At 39.3% G+C, this 12,988-nt stretch overlaps 1 long non-coding RNA gene across 2 annotated transcripts in view; it reads right to left on the bottom strand.

Moving 5' to 3' along the window:
* Positions 1–317: 317 nt before the first annotated feature.
* Positions 318–12,988, bottom strand: part of LOC147027220 (uncharacterized) — a 106,740-nt gene continuing 94,069 nt past the window's right edge. For both annotated transcript variants that reach the window (XR_015058735.1, XR_015058736.1), the window contains exon 6: positions 318–1,659. This is a non-coding gene — a long non-coding RNA (uncharacterized LOC147027220). The remainder of the gene's footprint in view (positions 1,660–12,988) is intronic.

The following is a 12,988-nucleotide window of genomic DNA, read 5'->3' on the forward strand; positions in this document are numbered from 1 at the left end:
ACCCACATTCTCGCGATTTTCTTCCATTCTTTGTTGCTTTATCTCTGCCAGTCCCAGAGAGCTGTTCTACAACCTATTCTTGAAAGTGTTCCTTTCATCTCTTCCATTGTCCGCATGTGTCTGTCTGTCGAGATGAGTCTCTGTGTCTGTGCTTGTCGATCACAGTGACTGTGAAAAAGCGTCCTTAGCCTATGAGCCAAAGAGCTCTGAAATATGAATAGAGCTTTGTGCTAATGTCTTGCTGTATGTGCCTTTGTCATGTTTTATGACGTAGTGCGCAAATAGGGTTCGGGGTGTTCATGCATGAGATCTTTCGCAGTCAGAAGTTTTATTCTAATGTTGACAAAGCCGATCAACCACTGACTGGTGTGGCAGTGAATGCCAACAGGATATCATGATCTTTGGCTCATGATACCAGGTGGATAACATGGACCAGACCCAGCATTCACCCCAAGTACATTACAATTTATAACTTCAATTACCACCTGCGAACACTTTGGAGAAGCTTTTGCCATCACAGTATGCATAAACTACTATCAGGTTACACAACAAACGATTTGGAATGCAGTAACTTTCATTTTCCACAATGGTGTACACGTTTCAAGGAAATATGGATGCAGGTGATGTTTTCACCCTATCTCTCTGTCTGTGAGCAGGATGTCTCAAACATTTATGGACGGATTTGGACGAAATTTGGTGGCAGGTTGGGTGCATGACAAGGACGAATTGATTCGATTTTGTTGAAGAACCAGAGCCATATCTGGATAGTAGAATTGTTTAAGTAATTCTTCATCATTGAGTGATGGGCCTAAAATGATATACAGCACAACATCTCAAACAGTTATCGAGGGATTCGGATGAAACTTGGTAGATGAGTTGGTTTGGTGGTAAGAATAAGCCGATTAGATTTTGGTTCAGGTCCGAATCCAGATCCAGTAAATCAGTGGGGTAGAAAACGTAAAATGTTCAGCCCGGCGGAGGTCTGCGCTCCCATAGAGTGTCATTCTATCTTGATTGTGTAACCTCACCTCTAACCATCATTGTCGTTGTGATGACGTGCAGGCCTGTTTAACCTGATGCTGCATTATGGTCAGAACTCAAGTTCGAATCACATATACAGTATTACCTTATGTTTGTTCATTGTCTACTGATGTCGTGGGAATTAAAATATCAGTGGACTGAAGTCCACTAATGTCTTTGTCTTGCATCTCATATACAATGTGTACAAACTCCTGCACAAGCCTCAGAACACTGGAAATTTTTTTTTTTTAAATAATATCATATTTGTTACATCACAATCAATCGTGAAACCTCCTGTCATCTTTTTGACATTCTGCAGGTTTGAGTTAGTTGATGTATTGAACAGAATTATGCAACTATGTTCACTGGCAGGGAAGGGAGGGCGAGCGAATACATATGGTACATATGCAGACTATTTTGTGGCTGACAGGATGGCGCAGAGGTAGCTGGTAGCACTTTTAATTTTGAGATGTCTAGTTTGAGTTCGATTTCTAACCCGACTAGAACCAAGCCATTCCGAAGATTTACATGAAGTTGGGTGTCCCATCTGTTTGCATTCGTTTGTAGATGTTATGATCCCGCGGTGTTCACTGAACAGTCGACGAGTTATCACCGGCACTCCAGATAGATTACAAATTCCTGAAAAAAAAACAAAAAAACACCTTTAGTCAAATGTCAGACTTGGTTAACCGGTTCATGCAAGACTTGGGACAAAATATGCCTGGGCTACCTCTTAAGAAAGGAGGATTATTTGGGGCCATCAAGTGGAAGTTGATGCATATTATTCTGCACACGTGTTCTTTATAAAACCATTTTTCCCAACAAGTATCAAGGACATAAAACGATTTAAAATGCAAACTTGATTTTGCTGAATAATGATCATGGGTTTTCTGATTTTATCCTCATGTTGAAATCGAATAATGTCATTCACGTTGTTCAAGCACCAGCAGATCGCCACCATTTTACAGGATGGGCTGAAAGTCGCTCTTCCCCTCCCCAGTAAAACATTAATTCTCAAACTTTTAATGTACAGATTGTATTGTACAGTACTTACAGTAGAACAAATTCTGTATATGGTCGAACATATTGGGCCCAATAAATTTTTGATATATCATGCTGCATAGCAGGTCCGCCCCGAACACGGGTTTCCGCATTGCGGTTTGACTCCATCACAGTTTTGCTCCATCACTGTTTCGCTCAATCGTGGTTTCACTCAATCGTGGTTTCACTCAATGGCGGTTTCACTCAATCGTGGTTTCACTCAATCATGGTTTCACTCAATGGCGGTTTCACTCAATCGTGGTTTCACTCAATGGCGGTTTCACTCAATGGCGGTTTCACTCAATCGTGGTTTCACTCAATGGCGGTTTCGCTCAATGGCGGTTTCGCTCAATGGCGGTTTCGCTCAATCACGGTTTCCCTCAATGGCGGTTTCGCTCAGTCGCGGTTTCGCTCAATCGCGGTTTCAATTAATCACTGTTTCACTCAATTGCGGTTTCACTCAATCACGGTTTCGCTCAATCGCGGTTTCGCTCAATCGCGTTTCGCTCAATCGCGGTTTCGCTCAATCGCGTTTCGCTCAATCGCGGTTTCGCTCAATCGCGGTTTCGCTTAATCGCGGTTTCACTCACTCGCGGTTTCACTCCATCGCGATTTCGGTCCATCGCGGTTGAATCTTAGTGGTAAAGTGTGCCAATAGCGGCATGGGTCCCTCTCTCTATCAGAGTCTGGCAGGGAGGAATACACAACCCCGCATCTCCATCTCACCTCACAGCCTCAAGCTGCCCTCCATCGTACTCGGATGCTCTTTCGATATCATGCCACACATACTGTTATCACGTGTGATTTAGTTTAAAGTGTGATATCACATGATTTAGTTTGTTATAGGGTGATATCACATGATTTAGTTTGTTATTGGGTGATATCACATGATTTAGTTTGTTATTGGGTGATATCACATGATTTGATTTGTTATTGGGTGATATCGCATGATTTAGTTTGTTATTGGGTGATATCACATGATTTTGTTTGTTATTGGGTGATATCACATGATTTTGTTTGTTATTGGGTGATATCACATGATTTAGTTTGTTATTGGGTGATATCGCATGATTTAGTTTGTTATTGGGTGATATCCCATGATTTAGTTTGTTATTGGGTGATATCACATGATTTGATTTGTTATTGGGTGATATCGCATGATTTAGTTTGTTATTGGGTGATATCACATGATTTTGTTTGTTATTGGGTGATATCACATGATTTTGTTTGTTATTTGGTGATATCGCATGATTTAGTTTGTTATTGGGTGATATCGCATGATTTAGTTTGTTATTGGGTGATATCCCATGATTTAGTTTGTTATTGGGTGATATCGCATTATTTAGTTTGTGATTGTGTAATATCGCGTGAATTAGTTTGTTATTGGGTGATATCACGTGATTTTTTTGAATTATGTGATCTTGCATGATTTGATTTGTTATTGGGTGATATCGCATGATTTAGTTCGTTATTGAGTGATATTATGTGATTTAGTTGAATTGTGTGATATCGTATGATTTGATTTGTTATTGGGTGATATCACATTATTTAGTTTGTTATTGGGTGATATCCCATGATTTAGTTTGTTATTGGGTGATATCACATGATTTAGTTTGTGATTGTGTAATATCGCGTGAATTAGTTTGTTATTGGGTGATATCACGTGATTTTTTTGAATTATGTGATCTTGAATGATTTGATTTGTAACTGGGTGATATCACATGATTTAGTTTGTTATTGAGTGATATCATGTGATTTAGTTGAATTGTGTGATATCATATGATTTGATTTGTTATTGGGTGATATCACATGATTTAGTTTGTTATTGGGTGATATCACATGATTTAGTTTGTTATTGGGTGATATCGCATAATTTAGTTTGTTATTGAGTGATATCGCGTGATTTAGTTTAATTGTGTGATGTCGCATGATTTTGTTTGTTATTTGGTGATATCACATGATTTAGTTTGTTATTGAGTGATATGGTGTGATTTAGTTTTTTATTCGGTGATATCCCATGATTTAGTTTGTTATTGGTTGATATTGCATGATTTAGTTTGTTATTGGGTGATACCGCATGATTTAGGTTGTTATTGGGTGATATCGCATGGTTTAGGTTGTTATTGAGTGATATCGCATGATTTAGTTTAATTGTGTGATGTCGCATGATTTTGTTTGTTATTTGGTGATATCACATGATTTAGTTTGTTATTGAGTGATATGGTGTGATTTAGTTTTTTATTGGGTGATAACCCATGATTTAGTTTGTTATTGGGTGATATCGCATGATTTAGTTTGTTATTGGGTGATACCCCATGATTTAGTTTGTTATTGGGTGATATCACATGATTTAGTTTGTTATTTGGTGATATCGCATGATTTTGTTTGTTATTTGGTGGTGTCACATGATTTTGTTTGTTATTTGGTGATATCACATGATTTTGTTTATTTGGTGATATCACATGATTTTGTTTGTTATTTGGTGATATCACATGATTTAGTTTGTTATTGAGTGATATGGTGTGATTTAGTTTTTTATTGGGTGATATCCCATGATTTAGTTTGTTATTGGGTGATATCGCATGATTTAGTTTGTTGTTGGGTGATATCGCAAGATTTCGTTTAATTGTGTGATATTGTATGATTTGATTTGCTATTGGGTGATATCACATTATTTTGTTTGTTATTGGGTGAAATCGCATGATTTAGTTTGTTATTGGGTGATATCGCATGATTTAGTATAATTGTGTGATATTGCATGATTTGGTTTGTTGTTGGGTGATATCGCATGATTTAGTTTGTTGTTAGGTGATATCGTGTGATCTAGTTTAATTGTGTGATATTGCATGATTTGGTTTGTTGTTGGGTGATATCGCATGATTTAGTTTGTTGTTGGGTGATATTGTGTGATTTAGTTTGTTGTTGGGTGATATCGCGTGATTTAGTTTGTTGTTGGGTGATATCATGTGATTTAAAAAAAAAAAAATTATGTGATCTTGCATGATTTGATTTGTTATTGGGTGATATTGCATGATTTAGTTTGTTATTGGGTGATATTGTGCGATTTAGTATAATTGTGTGATATTGCATGATTTGGTTTGTTGTTGGGTGATATCGCATGATTTCGTTTGTTGTTAGGTGATATCGCATGATTTAGTTTAATTGTGTGATATTGCATGATTTGGTTTGTTGTTGAGTAATATTGCATGATTTAGTTTGTTGTTGGGTGATATCGTGATTTAGTTTGTTGTTGGGTGATATCGCGTGATTTAGTTTGTTGTTGGGTGATATCACGTGATTTTTTGAAATGATGTGATCTTGCATGATTTGATTTGTTATTGGGTGATATCGCATGATTTAATTTGATTTTGAGTGAGATCACGTGATTTAGTTTAATTGTGTGATATCGTATGATTTGATTTTTTATTGGGTGATATCACATTATTAATTTGTTATTGGGTGATATCGCATGATTTAGTTTGTTATTGGGTGATATCGTGTGATTTAGTTTAATTGTGTGATATTCCATGATTTAATTTTCCCTGGTCTTTTAATTATATTGAGGGGTGTTCGTGACAGGAAGGAGTTATGATGCAGAAGAACATGTGGGCTTTTAATGAAATAAGGCAAATGAAAGATTATAAAATGATATTTAAAGCTTTCAAAGTAAGAAGTAAATTAATTCAATTAAGAGGAATGTTGGTTTAATTGGGACATTATGAGAAAGGAAGAAATAAAGAATAAACCAAGGAAGGAAATAAGAGGCAGAATGAGTTCATAATGTTTTTTTTTTTCAAGCGAAAATATTTGTTTGATTATCTTGAAATGAGGAGGGGGGGGGAGGACAGAAGATAAAGTTGAGGAAAATGAAAGAGAGCACTTGGGATAAAACAGAATGAGGAGCATATCTTGAGAGGTTTTCACTAGTCTTCATGGAGAAATGCTTGAAATTCAGGCACAAGATGGATGCACCTTAGACTAGGATTTCCATATGTCCGTTTTTTTCCCGGATGTCCTCTTTTTCTGAAAGTTAAAATAAGGTAACCCTACCTTATATGGAGGTCAATGAGGACATGCACAAAAAGGCATAGCAGCCAAAGATCACCACCTCCTTCAGAAAGTCCGATGACCCTGATGACCCTAAAGGCCCTGTCACACCTTGACGATTTAGCCAGCGTATGCCGACTTATGAAAAATTTGTGTAAAATGCTGACACACGTCGAATACGTTATGGGTAAGTTTTGATAACATTAAGAGCACGCTGAAAAACACTGCCATACATCGTAGTATGCCGGCTTTCATCATTGTACTTTGCGGTTGTCCTCAAATTTTAGCATGCTTGAAATTTTACGACGTATGCCAGCGTACGACTCACACGTTCCGCTACGCTGGCCATAAGTTGTAGGCACGTTATGCGATCGTTGACACACGTTACTTGTAAGTTACTCATAAGTCGAAACACGTTGAGGTAATGATTAGCGTACCCGAAACTTATTTATAACCTATGAGTAACGTGTTGTAGGCACGTTACACGATCGTTGACACACGTCGAGGCACGTTATGGGATCGTTGACACACGTCGAGGCACGTTACTTGTAAGTTACTCATAAGTCAAAACACGTCGAAGTAATGCTTAGCGTACCCAAAACTTATTTCTAACCTATGAGTAACGTGCTTTGAACCTATGTGTAATGTACCTCCAACACATATTGACGTATGTAGACGTATTTGATTGACGTCTTCCGGATGACCACAGAACTTACTGAACGTGTTTCTAATTTACAGCTACCATATAATGGCGTATTGGCAGCGTTTAAAAAAAAACAACAACAATAACTTATGATATTTCGTCATGTGCCATTACGTCACGTCCGATTGCCTCTTCAGTTTGCTCATGTCTTATTCTTAGTTCCTCCTCTGTGAATATTTTTTTGTTTGAGGATATTGTCACGTCGATGTCGAAACTTAAAAGCAAATGTCCGAATATATTTTAAAATTCGTGATAGACTAAAAATAAATAATAAAAAAAAACAACAACAACTTCAGATATTTCGTCATGTGCCTTCACGGAGCCAAGGGGAAAAAAAGAAAATGTGCCTTGACGGAGAAAATAGGTTTTGGGTATGCTAAACATTACCTCGACGTGTTTCGACTTATGAGTAACTTACAAGTAATGTGTGTCGACGTGTGTCAACGATCGCATGACGCGCCTACAACTTATTCACAGTGTCGCGGAACTTGTGAGCCACACGGCGAGTAAGTCATAAAATTTTCAGCATGCTTGAAATTTCACGACGTACTCGACGTACTACGACGTATGACAGCGTACTTCATCGTTTTTCAGCGTGCTCTTCACGTAAACCAAACTTATCCATAACATATTCAACTTGTGCCAGCGTTTTAGACACATTTTTCAGAGGTCGGCATACGCTGGCTAAATCGTCAAGGTGTGACAGCGCCTGAAGCCAGGGACGTCGACGTCATCACAATAACCTCCAATGCCTTAAGTAATCATCATCATCATCATAAGTAAGTAAAATTATTTGCGTTTTTCATTATTACTAGTTTACGCAAAAAAGTCGATAAATTTTGGAGTTGGCTCCCCCAACCCGAGAGTTTTCCCACAAGGTCTTAACTTTGCACATCACGGTTTTGCCCAACGCAGGGTTTTACAAAAACGTAACCCTCGAGAAAAAGGAGGGTCTGCTGTATATTGTTTTGGCTCCATCTTTCAATGGTGAAGAATCACTTTTAAAATATTCTCGTATCTGAATCTGGATTCGGATTTTCACCAAAATCGAATCAATGTGACCTTGTCACATGCACAACCTGTCCACCAAATTTCGTCCAAATCTGTCCAAAACTTTTAAAGATATCGAACTATATATCATTTTAGCCCGATCGCTCAAAGGTAAATAATCAATTTACCTTTTGCTTAGCAAAAAATCCAAGTATCCGTATCCGGATTTTCAACAAAATCTAATCTATTTGTCCCTGTCACACACCAAACCTGGCAACCACATTTCATCCAAATCTGTCCACAACTTTTTGAGATATCCTTCACACAAACAATCAGACAGATGGACAGGGGTGAAAACTAATATCCTTCCATCTTCAGTGGTTGACGTAATGAATCAGTCCTTGTATCTGTTTGCGCTCCATCATTCTCCATGCACCACCAAATTCGTCACTTACTCCTCTTAGACATCTTGTGTAGAATTTGAGGAGTCACCTGTGAGAGTGTTCATGACTGCAGCACACAATTCCTCAATCATCCTGTAGCGGTTCGTCGACACTTTATCCGTGATGAAGCCCCACAAGAAGTTGTCTGGAGTCCTTACATCTGGACTACTTGGTGGCCACGGTAGAGGAGCTTTGGTGAAGGTTTTCCAAAGCGTTCAGTGAAAGCTCTCAGCAGGGGCAGACTGAGCAGTCGGACATTCAGGCACCGACCCTGGGCCCGGACCATCGAGGGCCCCGTGCTCCAAATAAATCAATAAAAAGGTTTACGTTTTCAGAAAAGGAGAGGAATGCGATTTTAGAACGTATATTTAAGCATCGTATATTCATTGTTGAGGGTTGTAAGTTGATTTTGATTGATTCTGGAAAAAAATAAAAAACTGTAGTAAAGTTATTTATTGCTGTTAAACTAAACTTTTAACCTGCTTTAAACAAACATTTACCGCTGTTAAAGCTATAGTTTCAACCTTTACAGAAAATGAGTATTAACAACCATAAATGTTACAAAAAACGGGGTTTGTACCCTTTTTGTCCCGAAAAATTATGAACTATCTTCACTCCTATTTTTTGTTAATCTTATAGAGAAATAGAGCGGTGTTAACTAGACGAGGGTGCGAATTCGGTCTGAACGTTCCGCTATGTTCTTTATTTTAATATATCACTCGTGTTCCCGTTGGTCCATTGGACCAAATTTTCGTTGGTCTTTATGGCCTTGGAGCACACCCGCTTGCAGGGAAAATATAGCGGGTGCCTGCGAGCCAAAATACTTTGGCGTGTAGCTTGAGGCGCGAATGTGCGCCGAGATTCATTTGGTGATGTCTGGATAGCTTTAGTGCTCTGCTAACTAACAATGTTCGGTTGGAGTCCAGCGCACTTTTGTGGCCAGACAGCACTCCCCAAAAATCGTGCCCCATAGGGATTACGGAGCTCCATTGTGTGCTGGAGCCTGAGAGTGACTGGCTCCGGAGTCTGGCGGGGCAGGGCGACTTCTTGTGGTGGCATCTTTGCACCAATGGGGACACTCAGGGACACCTCCCAGGCCTCCTGATAAACTTTTTGGCTCCTCCTTCGCCCAGGCTCTATAAAAGAGAGCAAATCAGGGTTGATCATTCTCTTTCGTCCAGGCTCTTTTGTCCAGCCTCAAAGTGGAATCTCTCCAGAGCCTTTGCCCAGCCGAGCACCACCGAGCTGGCAGGGCAGCGAAACCGTGCGAGCCGATCTGTGTTGAGCGAATGTTGCCGGGTCATCCCCAGGTCATCGGCGCTCATGTTTGATGGCGTTCCATTATCATTAGCCAACATTCAAAATACTTGCAGACTTTCTCACACATCCTCATTAAGCTTTCTTTCATGCATCTTTTCTCAATCTGCCTCATTCACTAAAAGAGCATAACTGATTCGCACCTCTCACACCTTCCTCTTGCATCACGTTTCACTACATTTTTGCACCTCCCACTCACACACCATAGACACCCCCAGTTTTCTTCTCTTCTCCACCTTCTTAAGCGATTGGGTTGCGTAGGTCAGTCTACTGCACCAGGTACAACAAGGTTGCTAAACCTCAACTGCTTCTCCTCTTTCTGGACTAAATCTAATTTCCTTGGGTGTGTGTGTGTGTGTGTGTGTGTGTGTGTGTGTGTGTGTGTGTGTGTGTGTGTGTGTGTGTGTGTGTGTGTGTGATGGTGCCTGTAACCTGTGTAACCTGTGTAACATAAGTAAGATTGTTGAAGGTTATCAGGCTGTTAGGAGTACGCACACTTGCCTCGAAGCTTGCCGCACCCTATATTTATGCACACTCGCCTCGAAGCTGTCTAGCCTGGGTTTGATTCCCGACCCAGCTATAAACTGTCAGTCTGGTGTTTCACAGGCACGGTGATTCATCAATGTGTGTGCCGTTCCTCGGATGGCTGTTAAATGGGTGGCAATGCTGGCATCGCTGGCAATGTGGCCAAGTTCCAAATTCCTACTCTAACTGGTTGAATGTCTAGCCTGACCAGCTGGTTCGTGAAGATCATGCCTCCCCCGGCTAACCCCCCACAAGAAAGGTTGGATCATGGTGTCCATAGAAGAAGAAGAAGAAGAAGAAGAAGAAGAAGAAGAAGAAGAAGAAGAAGAAGAAGAAGAAGAAGAAGAAGAAGAAGAAGAAGAAGAAGAAGAAGAAGAAGAAGAAGAAGAAGAAGAAGAAGAAGAAGAAGACAGTGTGAAAATTTTGAGATCGCAACGTAAAGATTTAGAGATTGGCATTGCTACGGACCAGTATTTTCATTCAGTTGTTCTTTGGTGAAGGTTTTTTTGGCTGTTGAATGTCCTGTTGGGTCACAATGACACTAACGGTGGCTGCAGCGGTCTCAGCAATGACAACAACATGAGATGTAAGAGAAAGTTTGCTGAATATATGAAAGAAACTGACAGTTTTCATTCAAAAAGGAAGAAGGAGAAGGAACGGAGGAGACAAATTGAAAACCGACAACCCACTGAAGGAGAAATTGGGGGTCTTCTGTGTGCAAACATGGAAGGCTCAGTGACTCCCCTATTCCCAGACCATGACGGACCAACTTCACCCCACCATACATTGGTCGGTGGAGATTCAACTTCACTTCTTATATCATACCCAGTGAGGTATCCCTGGCTGCATTTCCTTTACTCGTTGAATCTACTTGCCGGACATTGCCCTGCTGGTGCCTCGGTGACTACTTCAACGCTCACAAACCCTCGCTGGCGACATTTCGGGTGTTTTACCTGTCATTGTAGAGAAGGCAGCTTGCCCGTTCCTCCAATCTCTCCTCTTATTTAAGTAGCATTTTGCTCTAAACAGCTTGGAGTTCCTGCCTTCCATGTCCCTCATACAACTGGATCTGTGGACGTAGTTTCTTCTCTATACTTCGGTGAAACAAGGCTTTCACCTTCTGAGGACATTTAAGATGTGACTGACCTGTCAGCTTCATCCTATGCGTACCCTGTGGACTATATCCTTTCTAACTTGCTCAACGCCGACCTTTCACACACTTAAAACCTGCTGGAGTACACTTCACAAACTGTGTGCTTCAGATAAGTTGCCATCTTGAGATTTGTGAGTTAACTTATAGTTGCATTGTTGTCTGTGACGTTTGGACTTATTTAATTTGGAGATTCTTCGGAAAGTCATTAAGTGTTACATTTAATTAATATTATGTATTGTGTTTAAGGTAAACAGTATGGATTAATTAATATTCCTGATTAAAGTTATCCTTCTGTCTATTGTCATATGTAGGTTTCACCCATAAAACAACATAAAGGGGACATGAGTGTCTTTATTTCTTTTCTGCCATGATCTCCTCTGGATTACCGGTGCACTTGCTGCAATCACTGTGGTGCCTCGACGTGGACACGTAGCAGCATGTAAATATTTAGAGATTGTGGTGTAAAGATTTAGAGATCGTGGTGTAAAGATTTAGAGATTGTGGTGTAAAGATTTAGAGACCACGATGTAAAGATTTAGAGATTGCAATGTAAAGATTTAGAGATTGTGGTGTAAAGATTCAGAAACCACGATGTAAAGATTTAGAGATTGCGATGTAAAGATTTAGAGATTGTGGCGTGAAGATTTAGAGATTGTGGTGTAAAGATTTAGAGATTATGGTGTAAAGATTTAGAGATTATGGTGGAAAGGTTTAGAGATTGTGGTGTAAAGATTTAGAGATTGCGGTGTAAAGATTTAGAGATTGCGATGTAAAGATTTAGAGGTTGCGGTGTAAAGATTTAGAGACCACGATGTAAAGATTTAGAGATTGTGGTGTGAAGATTTAGAGATTATGGTGTAAAGATTTAGAGATTATGGTGGAAAGGTTTAGAGATTGTGGTGTAAAGATTTAGAGATTATGGTGTAAAGATTTAGAGATTGTGGTGTAAAGATTTAGAGATTGCGATGTAAAGATTTAGAGATTGTAGTGTAAAGATTTAGAGACCACGATGTAAAGATTTAGAGATTGCGATGTGAAGATTTAGAGATTGTGGTGTAAAGATTTAGAGATTGTGGTGTAAAGATTTAGAGATTGTGGTGTAAAGATTAAGAGCTTGTGGTGTAATGATTTAGAGATTGTGGTGTAAAGATTTAGAGACCACGATGTAAAGATTTAGAGACCACGATGTAAAGATTGAGATTGTGGTGTAAAGATTTAGAGATTGTGGTGTAAAGATTTAGAGATTGCGATGTAAAGATTTAGAGATTGTGGTGTAAAGATTTAGAGATTGCGATGTAAAGATTTAGAGATTGTGGTGTAAAGATTTAGAGATTGCGATGTAAAGATTTAGAGATTGTGGTGTCAAGATTTAGAGACCGCGATGTAATGATTTAGAGATCGTGGTGTCAATATTTAGAGATCGTGATGTAAAGATTTAGAGACTGTGATGTAAAGATTTCGAGATTGTGGTGAAAGATTTAGAGATTGTGGTGAAAATATTTAGAGATTGTGGTGTAAAGATTTAGAGATTGTGGTGTAAAGATTTAGAGATTGTGGTGTAAAGATTTAGAAATTGTGGTGTAAAGATTTAGAGATTGCGATGTAAAGATTTAGAGATTGTGGTGTCAAGATTTAGAGACCGCGATGTAAAGATTTAGAGATTGTGGTGTAAAGATTTAGAGATCGTGATGTAAAGATTTAGAGACCACGATGTAAAGATTTAGAGACCACGATGTAAAGATTTAGAGA

The sequence above is a fragment of the Eptatretus burgeri genome, chromosome 5 (genome assembly GCF_056783735.1).
Source record: "Eptatretus burgeri isolate ZD-2024b chromosome 5, Ebu_testis_v1, whole genome shotgun sequence".
In the NCBI taxonomy this organism is placed as follows: domain Eukaryota; kingdom Metazoa; phylum Chordata; class Myxini; order Myxiniformes; family Myxinidae; genus Eptatretus; species Eptatretus burgeri.